Genomic DNA, 12,930 nt, shown 5'->3' with positions numbered 1-12,930 from the left:
CTAAAGAGACACCATGATCATGGCAGGTTATAGAAGAAAGCACTTAGTTGGGGGCTTGCTTATAGTTTCAGAGGGTTAGTCCATGATCACCAAGGCAGGAAGTATGTTAGCAGACAAGCAGGCATGGCGTTGATGAGAGCTCATATCTGGTCCAAAGGCAGGGGGCGGGAGGGTGGAGGAAGGAAAGAGAGAGAACAAGAAGACTGGGCTCAGCCTATGCCTTTGAAACCTCCAAGCCCACCCCTAGTGATTCTACTTCCTCCAACAAGGCTGTAATTTTTCCTAAACTATCTAACTACTGGGAACCAAACATTTAAATTTATGAGCCTGATGGGGCCATTCCAATTCAGACCAGCAGTCTATTTCAGACCCTTGTTTGAGCACATTCTTTACAAGATGGCCTCCGTGTGGCTTCCACGGAGAACAACGATTTGATTAAATTTATCAATGAGGAAGAAAGGCTAGACTACCTACTCTTGGTATCCCAAGATCCCATATATTTCATGGGGGAAAGAATTTTCTTGGAGGCAGGAACTTGGCATGTTACATGTATATATGTGAGTTTTCTTTAGTCTTCAAAAATTGCTCAGGTTGACTCTAACATGATTACATTTCTTTTTTTTCTTCAAAGATCTATTTATTTATTATATGTAAGTACACTGTAGCTGTCTTCAGACACACCAGAAGAGGGTACCGGATCTCATTACAGATGGTTGTGAGCCACCATGTGGTTGCTGGGGTTTGAACTCATGACCTTCAGAAGAGCAGTCAGTGCTCTTAACCGCTGAGCCATCTCTCCAGCACGTGATTACTTTTCATAACAGCATGTATGTTCATATAGGCCAGGTTGATACTAATTCCCTGAAATATGGTGATAAGATATATATATATGTATACATATATATATGCATATATATACATACACATATGTGTGTGCATATATATATTCATTTTATGATATATATGATATATGCGTATATATGATATATACCTATCTATATATGATATGTGTGTGTATGTGTATGTATATGATATATATTCTGTGTTGGCCCATTTATTTTCTGTACTTCTTTTAAAGCAACAATGTTATTTAAAGGCAGGATTTAGCACATCTGTATTCACTTCACACCTCTGCCCTGTGGCCTGCATCTGATGCTCATGATTGCTCCATCTAAGTAGCGCATAAGATTCAAGAGCTAAGAAGCATGATCTTAGGATCCATCCCTTCGTAATCCCTCATTTCACAGTGAAAAAAATCCAAGCCCAGCTAAGTTAAACGCCTCGTCGGGGGAGGGGAACAACCACAGCTGTGACTCCTAATTTACAGTTTCTGCATAAATCCCTTCCATGTGACTTCCCTGATGACTGCTTAGCTGAGTGATGTCAGCCACGCTGATTTCATGCCATAGCAGTGACAATCCGTGGACTGCGCAATTAATCTGAAACATCTCATTTGTTGAGTGTGGCTAGGTAAACTCCCCAATCAAGAAGTCTTCATCTGCGACAGGCCCCAGATGCGTGGAGAAACTATACGGCCCAGAACAGGTCCTAGTATGATCGATTGCTCTGCCAGCTAAGGAGTCTTGGCTCCCTCTAACTACCAAGCAATAAATTTGCAAATGAGTTGAGCGTCTGTTGTTATTAAAGCTTCATTTTCCTATTCTCTCTGCAACACATAGTTAATGCTGGACTCGCCCAAGGGGGAGGAATCCCCTTGGACTACCTAAAGGCATTCTTAGGCCTGTAGTTAATCTCTTTGAGTTTGTCTTAGTTAGGGTTTCTGTTGCTGTGATACAATAGCAGGACTGAGAGAGACTCAGGGAGGAAAGGGTTTGTTCCATCCTACAGCATATGCACTCCTGAGGGAAGTCAGGGCAGGGACTCACAGCAGAAACATGGAGAAAGGAACTAAAGCCGAGGCCGTGGAGGAGTGATGCCTACTGACTTGGCTCAGCCTGCTTCCTCCTACATCCCAGAACCACCTGTTCAACCACTGTTAGCTCTCCCCACAGTGAGCCAGTCCCTCCCATGTCAATCATAAATCAAGACATTGCCCCACTTATATACAGGCCAACCTCACGGAGGCAGTGACTCAGTTAAAAATCTCTCTTTGGCCCAGTGTAGTGGTGCATGGTTTTGGGTGGGTTTTTTTTTTGGGGGGGTGTTTTTGTTGTTGTTGTTGTTGTTTGGAGGGTTTTTTGAGACAGGCTTTCTCTGTTTAGCCCTGGCTGTCCGGGAACTAACTCTGTAGACCAGGCTGGCCTCGAACTCAGAAATCTGCCTGCCTCTGCCTCCCAAGCACTGGGATTAAAGGTGTGCGCTGCCGCCAACGCCACCCAGCATGGTGCATCTTTTATACCTGCACTGGGAAAGTAGAGGCAGACAGATCACTGTCAGTTTGAGGCCAGCCTGGTCTACATAGTGAGTTTCAGGATAGCCAGAACTACATAAGGATACTATTTCTCAGCTTCCACCCTCCACCCCACCCTACCCCTGCAAAAGAAAAAAAATTATTCCTTCCCAAATACATCTAAGTTTGTGTAAAGTTAACAAAAAACAAACGGCTGAGGGCTCTGTATAATGATGTCACAGATACTGGTGCCATCAAAGGTGTCTGGTATCCAGAACTTGTCAAGTGACAACTACATTTGAAGGTGGGGCCGACCGAGCACTCAGGTTCCAAAGGGGTCCAGCATGAAGCTGCACACTTGGCCGCCTAACTCACAGATAGATGCCCTGCAGCAAAAATAAATCAGCTCTGAATTTTCTGTTTTGCACAGGCTTCAGTGTGGCTTCCTTGTGAGTGTTTTGCAAAAACCTGGGCTACAGGCATGTATCCACACACACATAATGTCCGTGAGAGGGCTCTAGTTTTATCTCATGTAATTAAGGTACCACATGGAAATTCTTCAATCTGGACCCAACTAACCTTTCTAGCTAAGGAGCTCTCCCCCCCCCGCCCCCATTCCTTCCATTTCTGTGTTTACCATCTGAGAGAGGTTTGTAAAGGTCATGTTTCATGCATCTAGAATGTGCAGGGACTCCAGGCTGCAAATGTCTCCAGAGGAAATGGCTTGTGCTGTGTGCTCCACTGCAAGGTAATTTATGTTGCTCAGGGTCTGTAGTTTCCTAATAGATTGAACTGTTAGTTTTCAGGAGGATTTAATGAAATATTGAACCAGATGCCACCAGTCTGCCACTGATGCGGGAATGTGAGGGATGAGGAAATGTTGCTTTGTAAACAGCCTGGACCTTTGAGAGTGAAAGAAATGTTGGGTTCTTCGTGAAAGACAATCAGAGCTAGGCAAGGAAGCCCACTGTTGTGCCCTGGGCTTGTGTGGAATAGAGGGTAGGCCGAGCCTTGGCTCTTGATTATATAGAAATGTCCAAATCTGGAAGCAAGCAAGAGGAGCTGTGATTTCTCTGGACTGCGACCTTCAGCTGGGATTAGCCCTGTGACTCACCCTGTAGCCCCCAACTGTGCTGTAAGTCATCAATAGGAAAGGGGGCCTTGGGATCAAGACTGATTGTTTGGTCTCTTCAGACAGAAAGATGAATAGTTTCAACTGTTTAGGGAAGACATTGTTATAGAATTACTTCCTATTGTCAAACTAAAATTTTAAAAGCATTGCATTCTTTGTTTTACTTAATAATTTGTATTTCTTAAATGTGCCTTCAGCTGCCTTGTTTTTCAAAATGTTTATTTTTATGTGTGTATGCCACATATGTGTGGAGACCAGAAGGAGATATCGAGCCACCTGCCGTGCGTGCTGGGACCCAAACGTTGGTCTTCTGGAAGAGTAGTATGCGGCTGAGCTATCTCTTCAGTCTGGCTGTCTTATTTTAAAGAGACTTCCCATGTCTGTTCATCTTGACCAGGACCTGAGCACTCATCGTAGAGTCTTGTCCCAGATGGCGTGAAGTAGATCAGGAACAGTTCTTAATTAAAGGCAGGGGGAGGTGTAGTAGGTCAGTGTGGGGAGAGAGGGATGCTTCGGTCTTTTAAACATATGCAGTGGGGAGGAATCACGTCTCTCTATGGACTTCCTTATAGAAGAGAACAATATTCAACAGATTAATGGCTCCCCTGGTCCCCGTCCCCCACCTGCCATCCTTTGCAACTGGCCCTAGAAAACAAAGAGGCAAAAAGTCAAAGGAAAGGAAATGAGTTTTCCTGATGCGTTTGTGTGAAAATCACAGTAGTTGCTGTCTGTCTGTCTGTCTTGTAGGTCAGTCATTACCCACTTCAGATCCATTGAGAGACTCCTGGGAGAGGAAGAACAGTCAGCTGCTTCGGAGAAAATGTCAGTTCCTTTCATTTGAAGGAAAAGGCCTAGGGTTGAGTCCAGGGTCTGGGAGATGAGCTGAAGCGGGACTATAAAGCCAGTATTTTGGGGTAGTGACCCCTGGAAATCCCTGCAGCCTTCTAAGACTCTCTTGCTTGATAAATCCAAAGATTAACCAGATAATGTTTACATTTCCTTAATCTACTAGCGTCTGAGGCTGGTATTTTCCAGCGCTGAGCTTTAGAACAAACGAGTCAGTTGGATAAACTAGCACCTGTGCTCCTTCTCTAAGAACTCGAGTGGCACGCTCTCATTTGCGCCTCTCTGTAGTGTGCTCTCCAGCCTACCAGACACTAATAGAGAGAGCCATTGCCACATTACATTGGACATGATGGCTACAAGTGCAGCCTGAAACCTCATAATTGCATTCTCTCATGCATGTGCTCTCGTCCTCGGCTGCTCCCCTTTGAGTGATAAGGACTTGCTATTCCTTGGGATCATGCTCATAACCCCAGCCCTATGGGGAAATGGGGTCTATAAACAGAGGGTTATTTTCAGCCACGTGTCCTCTTGTCACTGAGACTGATTTGTATGACGGATGCAAGCTGACAGGTGGCACAGATGAACTTGACTGTTCCTCTGACATTTCAAGGTTGGACTTTTTTTTTTTTTCCTTTATAGGCTACCTCATCCCTGCAACATTTGATGTATAGATGTCTTTGCCACTATTCATAACTTGTCAGTTATCTACATCTACAGCACACCAGGGCATTCATCTTTGTGAGGGACAGAGCTATCTATGCCAGAAGTCCACCTCAATCATGTTGGGGCTCAAGATGGTGGCTCTCTCTTAGTCTTGCACCACCTGGCCTGACACATTAGAATGTGAGGCAGGTGTTCTATATCACCTAGTTTCCCGTGTGATGGTATTGCTTGGTGATGTTTAAAACCCAGTACCCCAGAAAGGTAGGCCAACTTACTCCATCTTTGTGTCTATCAGGATCCTAAACTGTTAGATAATATGTGTGCAGCTCAGAGAGTTGGCTTAACCACAAGAACACAAGTACTTGAACATTTCAAGGAGACCTAATTCTGCAGTCCTGATTCTGGAGGTGGTATGGAGCACGCCATAGCAAACACTTGCTGACAGATTGGTGAATGAACTGACTTAACAGCCCTATAATAATTGCATGTTAAAAAGCATAAGGCAAAGCATGGTGTGCATGTGTGCACATTTTCCATACACTTAGTGTATTGTATGCCAATGACTTCATCCCTCTTAAAGGCTGTGTTCAGATTTGGGCTTAGGAGCGAGAGAGATACCACTTCATTCCATGAATGTTTGAGGCACCTCTTCCTTCTCTAAGGTGCTGTAGAGACAACGTGTATCAGGCCACCCCAGCATCTGAAGAGTATGGCGGTCTAATAGGAAAAATGATCTCCGGCCATAAAGACAGTCTGCGGGTGAAGACAAGAAGGTGCTGTGAGATGCACAGTTGATGACTCTGAGTCCAGAGGACTCATATAGAAGAGTCATGAGCACTCCAGAGGTGCTGCAGGGGCCAGTCTGTAGAACGTTCTAAATGTGAGAACCGTAAGGCAGGTGGTAAGGACCTCTGGCTGCTGAAGCATTTCCCTCCCTAGGAATCACTGTTTGGCTTTTGTAGCATTTGCTAATGCTGACTCCCATCAGAGTCTCCACTCTGCTTACTTCGTGTTGGTGCAGAGGCCAAGTAGTGTCTAGAGGGAGGTCCGACACTGCTGCTTACAGACAAGGTATTGATCCATTTCTAGAGCAACCAAAGCCAGAGCATGGCTTGGAAAGTAAATCTAAAGACTGAAGGCTTTGGGGTTTCAGAACAAGTGTTGGGAAGCTGTTAGCGCTATTTTGATGAAAGAAGTCATCAAATCGTAGGAGCATTACCTCAGGACTCACAACTCAACCAGCACAGGGAGGACACAGCTGAGGAGAAAGAATGATTTGCTATCTCTCATTAAAATAAAAAAAAAATGCCTGCTATGCAGGTAAGAAAGAAGAAACATACCTTCCCATTAAAATCATCTTTGTCTTATGATTGCCGTTACTGTTCGAATCATAACCTCGCCAGCTACTTGCATTCAAACGAAGCCATTAAACTTCCATCCCTCCTGCGTGTGCCCAGTGTGCGGAAGCTTAATTAAATCTACAAGTGCAGCCTTAGAGGAACAAGAATCAAATTAATTGCAACACGGGCCGCGCATTTGTTTTGCTGACAGTCCCTGTGCATTGGAGAAAAGGCAATCTGCGCAGCCTTATCTGAATTAGTAAACCCAATATCACTTTCCATTAGCATGGCCGGCCAGAGCCGTGCGTCTTCGCCCTGACACAGCTTCCATGCTAATGCCTGCCTTCGCAAATGGAGCCCGTTCCAACTGGTTTACTAAGGACTCCAGAGCAGTAAATCCAGGACTCAGGATCTGCTGTCTCCGGCTTTCTGCCTCACTGGCTTTTGTGAGTTCTCTAGATTGAGCTTCATAATTAGACTGCAGAGTAATTAAGGAAAATTCAGCTCATGCAAATAGAGCGAAAGGATTTGCTGCTAATTACGGTCGTTATACCCAGAGTCGAGAAAAATTAATTTGCAATATTATTATTCAGCTTTTCAGTGACCTGTGGTAATCTAAAGTAAGGAAATGACGTCTGCATGTTACTAAAGATTTCAATAAAAACTCTCCGAAACTGGAGGGAATTCAACAGATAAGCTATGTTTTTAAAGTTTGGTTGTTTTTTTTTTTTAATTGAAGTTTTAACAAAAAGAGGGGGTGATTGTAAATATGCTACAAAGGCTTTGATATATCTTCACCTTATTTTACTTTTGTTTCATCTTCACAGCATTTTAAAGGCCACACTAACAATCTGCAAATGCCCTCTTTGCAATTTATACCGTTCACAGCTGGGAATTAGAGTAGACAGTATATAATTGTCTTGTTTTAAGATTTTCATGTATGCATGCCTTAAGCCAAGTGCTTAGTCCCAGTGAACTCTAACTGGGAATGCTCAGCCCACAGGAAGCAGATCTCCCTCAGCAAGGCCACCTCGCTTGAGGACCTCAGAGGGACTGGGAGTAGTTGCACATGGTTTCCAGTTAGAATGGCAAAGCCACTGAACATTCCCAGGACCATCTCAGAGAGAACTAGGTTTTCTTGTCAAAAAAAAAAAAAGAAAAAAAGGATAAGCGACCTATCTATGGCCTGCTTACCCCCTTGCTGTATGCATTCTTAGCTGCTTTTTATTCTTAGATGCCCAAGATTAAAGAACAGGCCTGTGTTCCTCTTTACCTGCAAAAGGGAAGGCAGCATTTTAAACAGCAAGGGTTCGGCGTGTCAGTGAAGAGATGCAGTGCTTGCTAAGTGCTAAAAGTTAAAGATTTAGTCCATCCAAAGTCAAACTGGGAAATTTAAAAATGTATGAGGTCATGCCGTTGACGGTCAACCTCGGGGAAAATCATCCTGTATTTTGAGCAACTGGTGAATCGCTTATTGTATAGCAATATACTAAAGAGAGACTCTGCAGTTAGACACACTCTAAAGTTCCTTAAGGAACAAGTTAACAAGGGAGCCTGTGTGATCTCCAGCTGCTGCAGCCTCTGAAATCGGTGTTATAAATAAGCGCCTTTCTTTGGTGGTTGAAGGCTCATATGCCCAGAGGTAAGGGGATGGGGCTGGTAGTTCTGAAGACCCTGAAACTTCCTCTCATTCCCACAAGTATTCGTGCACTCTAAGCACAATCACTATGATTATCCCGGGTTGAGGATTTCACTGTGGGAGAAATATTGAGTATCTACATTCAGTACTCCCATTACGCAATGGATGCTATCCATCTGTAGCTTAACCCCAAAGATACTGTTAATAAGAGGAGCCAGAGTGGCCATCATCGTCCACACTGTGGTAATTTGTGAAGTCCTTTGAACATCCAAATGACCGTTGGAGGAAGGACAGGAGAGAGGGGAAGTCAGCTGCTGGAGTGCCGGTCATTACTGGTGATGGATCTTGCTCTAATTAACAAAGTACCAAAGCCAGTTGGGGGCAGGATCTAGGTCAGTGACCTTCCCCAGTGGTAGCTGCACCCTCAGTCATCAACAGAGTCTGCTGTTCTCTATGGGTTCTCTAAGCCAGTGAACACTTTATTAACAGTATCCTGCTCTGTAGTGTGAAAGTGCTGGTGGTATCTGGATGGTTTTTTTTTGGGGGGGGGGGGGCTTCAGATTAAACAGAAAAACATGTTTCTTTGCCACAGTTCTTATATACCTTCTGTGATTATTTTAATTGTCAACCTGACACAATCTAGGATGACTTGGAAAAGGCTTCCAAATGAGGGACTGTATAGATTGGGCATTTTTTGGAGGTATTGCCCTCACTGTGTTAGTCGAGATGGGAAACCACTGTGGGTGGTACCATTCCCTAGATTGTATACATTCCTGCATTGTATAAGAATGGAGAAAGCAGTCCGAGCACCACTGTTGTGTGCTTGTGACAACTCATTGTTCTCCGCTATCTTGCTGCAGATGCAGTGTGGGAGTTACTTCAGGCTCCTACCTCCTTGATCATCCCATGACAATGGGCTTTGTCCTAGAATGTGAGCCAGATAAGTCCTTTATCCTCTAAGTTGGTCATGTCAGGTATTAATACAGCAACAAAGGAAAGATGAGGGCACACTGCTAGTTAGCTTTGTACCAACATGACAAAAAAACATAGGTAATTAACTAAAGGAATTGGTTTATCCCTCAGCTTCAGCCACCTCAACCTGTGTTCACTTGGCTTTGCTGCTTTGGGTGTGTTGGAGCCTAGGACGTCATAGTTGGGCCACGTAGATACTGGATCCCCTCATGGTGACTGGGCATACCTTCTTTAATCGATAATAACTTAATGTCCTCCTTTTAGATTCCAGAAGCTTGTTGTGGGCTAGGGACTCTGTTTTTCATTTTTTGAGAACCTACTGCCAAATCAATAGCTTTAGATAAATCAAATTTAAGAGGATCTAACTGAACAGAAGATGAATCAAGAATCAAGCAGCTAAGAGTCCCTGGAAATCAGAGCTCTCCCCTCTCCTCCCCTCCTCTCCCCTCCCCTCCCATCCCTTCCCCTCACCTCTTCTCTCTCTCTTCCCTGCCTGGCCCTGCCCTATTCTGTCCTTCAAGGTAATAAGCAGACCGTATCTTTGGACAGAGAACAGAAACGAGGTACAGATATCCTTAGTGCCTAAAACTTGGTTTGCTTTATTGAACACAGACTGAATAACATTGACTGCCCATGGTCCATGAAGTCTGGCTACTGTGCTTAGAAAAGTAGAGTCCTAAAAGTAGGAGTTGGCATACTAAGTCTGTACCCAGTGTCTGTCCTGTGCTGCTAAAACCAACAGCCCCATGAGTGCGTAACTTGCAGAGAGCCAAGACTTGCTACTCATAATTAATAGGGCTGGGAAAGCCAGGATAGAGGGGCCCACATCTAACAAGGGCTTTTGAGCTATTTCATCCCATGGCAAAAGGGCCAGAGAGAACCCAGGAGACCAGGGAGGGAGATACCAAGTCCAGCCTCTCTTGGGAACCCATTCCTGTGGTGCCAACATTGTCGTCAGGATGCTCATGACCTCAGCATCACTCCACTGAAGATTCAGTTTCAAAAACGTGAGGTTCGAGGATACACACAGGTCACAGCTGTCACGTCACATCCGTCACCAAGCACTGAAAGGAAAGGGTAGAGCTAACCTAACACTCAGGCTAGAGCTAATCTAGCAGTACACGTTGCACGATGTTCCACAGGTACTGTGGGGGAAAAAAAAAACAAAAAAAACAAAAAGTATAAAAACAAAAACAAACAAACAAAAAAAAACAGTGAACAAATTTTGAAGGCTCAAAAGTTACAACAAATTATATTCTCTGAAGGACCAACCACAGGAAAGTGGGTCTGGAGGTGCCGTTGGCATTCCCCAGGTATACTCCAGTCTTTACACTGAGAAACGTTGTTTAAATGAACAGTCAGCTAAAGCAAGGCTGTAGGAGGCATAGCCATCTCAGGAGTCAAAATTGAGTCTAGACTTCTGTAAGGCTGGGGAACACATATAGTGAAGAGAACAAGGCAGGGCCAGCTTCAGTGGACAAAAGTTCCTTTTGTGAGCCTGCTGCAGAGGCAGTGACCAGAGACTGGGGATGTAGCTCACTGCAGGCAGCTTGTGAATTCACAAGGCTCTAGCCTCTATCCCCAGCACCACAAAAACAAACAAAGATCAACAAGCTCAGCAGGGCAGAGTGGCCTTAGGAGGTAGAGCATCTGGCCATCTCAGGACCACATGAGTGAGAGGAAATGAGCCAGGCAATGCAGGAGGAGGCCAGCCTCGAGCAGCCCTGCTTCTCTGCCAGTGCTTATGTGCATCTTATGAGAGAGAAGCGTCTTGAGTGGAGATGTTTGCTCTGGTGGATCTTTGGCAGACACTGAGACTAAGGCCCCTCGAGGGAAAGATGTACCCTTGCCAGCTTCTCTGAACCAATACCTCAAGCCCACTTTCCCTCAACAGAGTGGATGAAAAGACAGGTCTTTGCTGAGGCACCTGCAATACTCAAGGTGGTGATACTTCTTTAAGAGAGACCTGGAACTCAGAGAAAACCCATTTCCTGGGTTCTGGAGGAGGGGGAGGAGGAAGAGGAGGAGGGGGAGGAGGAGGAGGGGGAAGGAGGAGGAGGAGGAGGAGGGGGAGGAGGAGGAAGAGGAGATAGGGGCCACTTGTTGGGAGCATCAGAATCACTGGGTCTCTGGCTCACCTGTATACCTACCTTGACATTCTCAGCTCTTATGAGAATTTAACTAATTTCCTGTCTGTCGTTATTACTATATCAGAAAGCCCCTGGGAACCCCCACCATGCTGTTAAATGTAGAGCAGAGTCGAACATATAAATGTATTTACGCTTGCTGAATACACTAAACAATCTTACATATCTTATTTATTCTAAAAAAAAAAATGCTGCCCTACCGTGAATACAGAATAGTAGTACATCAAGTTCTGTTACATCCGTCTTTGGGGGATTCTGCAGCTGGCAATTTTAAACGTTTATATTTGCTGTCTCTTTTTCCCCCCTGGTGCCTTTCCACCCATTCGTAAAGCACATAACCTTCCTGTTCTGTGAGCTAAAAAATGTATCTCATTTGATGAGCTGAGGAGACTTTCAGACGTTCCCCATCCCTAAATCTAGAAATTTGAATTAATTTTGTTCATGTCCTCATGGCTCAGCTATTTGAGGAGGGACAAGAGGAAATGTTGGGCATAGCGTGTCATTTTGAAGACATAAAAACAAGATTTAAACAAAATCCAGAGGCATGCAGTTCAGCATTAAGCTAGCGGTGGTTGTGCTTAAAATTTGAATACCATGTAGTCGGAGGGAAGGGCCCTCCCACACTTGATACAAAAGATGTGCACAGCTGGAATTGTTTGTCCTCCTCTGTTGCTCTGCATTCCAGAACACTGTACCAACCCATAATTTTGGAGCCAACAATGCAGGTGAGATGTAAGTGACTAGCGCTGATCTATGGTGAAGCAGCTGCCTCTGGCTCCCATATAACAAGCAGTGCACTGCTGGGATGTGAAGGAAAATAGCCATTGTAAATAATGCCCTCATGCCCAGTGCAGAGAACAGTGCAAGCCATGCAATTGTATAAAGAAGAAAGACCATTCAGTGGATAATCATAACTGTAAAATTTCTCTTAGTCTCACAACTAGTTTAATGGACAGAATTCAATGGAACATGTGTGGTCTACTTCCTTTACGATGAGGCGGTGCCTCTCAAGCTTGGGATGCTTGTTTCGTTTCTTTCCTCCTTTTTCTTTTCTTTCTTTCTTTTTTTCTTTTTCTTTCTTAGAACAGAGATTCAGATTCTACTCCAGGCCTCCCCAGAATCTCCAGGGATGACATGTGAGCATCAATATTTTAAAATTGTATTACATTAATAAAAGATATATCACTTTTAGTTTAACAGTCCGGGGTTAAGATGCCAACAGTGGCCACGTCCAGGTGAGTTCACAGAAAATGCCTTTCTGAAGCTCACTGGACAGCAATTATTTCTGTGTATTATTCACTACTGTGAGACGCCTGGATTCAGAGATAAACTGAGAGATATATCATCCCATGATCAGAAAGCATCTTTACTGTTAATTATATACTTGAAAAATAAAATGAGCAGTGTTGTACTTAAAATGTATTCAAGACCAACCTTTTAGAAAATTATGGCCAGGTTTATTGCTTTTGTTTGTTTCTTTGTTTGCTTGACTGGTTGGTTGGTTGGTTAGTAGTATCTTAAAAGTTTTAATGACTAAAGTTTGTATCATATATGCTTGGAAATAAGTATTTATTGTGGAATGGCTGATCCAGCTAATTAGCATATCCATTACCTTGAGGGGAGAGCATGTGGAATACCTAAACTCCACTCTCGGCAATTTTTTTGAAAGTGGACAACCACTGTAGGTTAAAGGAGGCTTAGAAGACTTAAGATGCCATGCGAGAGCTCAGATAAAGAAAACTAAAAGCAGACAAAAACATTCGGAGCAAGCCTGGAGAGCTGGCTCAGGGGTTGAAAGCACACAGGAGCCCGGGGACTTGTTCCCAGCTCCCAGCTGTTGG

General features: G+C 44.2%; 1 protein-coding gene across 2 annotated transcripts in view; it reads left to right on the top strand.

Annotated features, from left to right (window-relative positions):
• Ptprm (protein tyrosine phosphatase, receptor type, M) overlaps positions 1 to 12,930 on the top strand; it is a 687,644-nt gene that overhangs the window by 478,071 nt on the left and 196,643 nt on the right. The gene's annotated exons all lie outside the window — the stretch shown is intronic.

The sequence above is a fragment of the Mus musculus genome, chromosome 17, assembly GCF_000001635.26.
Source record: "Mus musculus strain C57BL/6J chromosome 17, GRCm38.p6 C57BL/6J".
Lineage (NCBI taxonomy): Eukaryota > Metazoa > Chordata > Mammalia > Rodentia > Muridae > Mus > Mus musculus.
The sequence above is the reverse complement of the archived record's forward strand: the minus strand, read 5'-3'. Positions and strand labels throughout refer to the sequence as shown.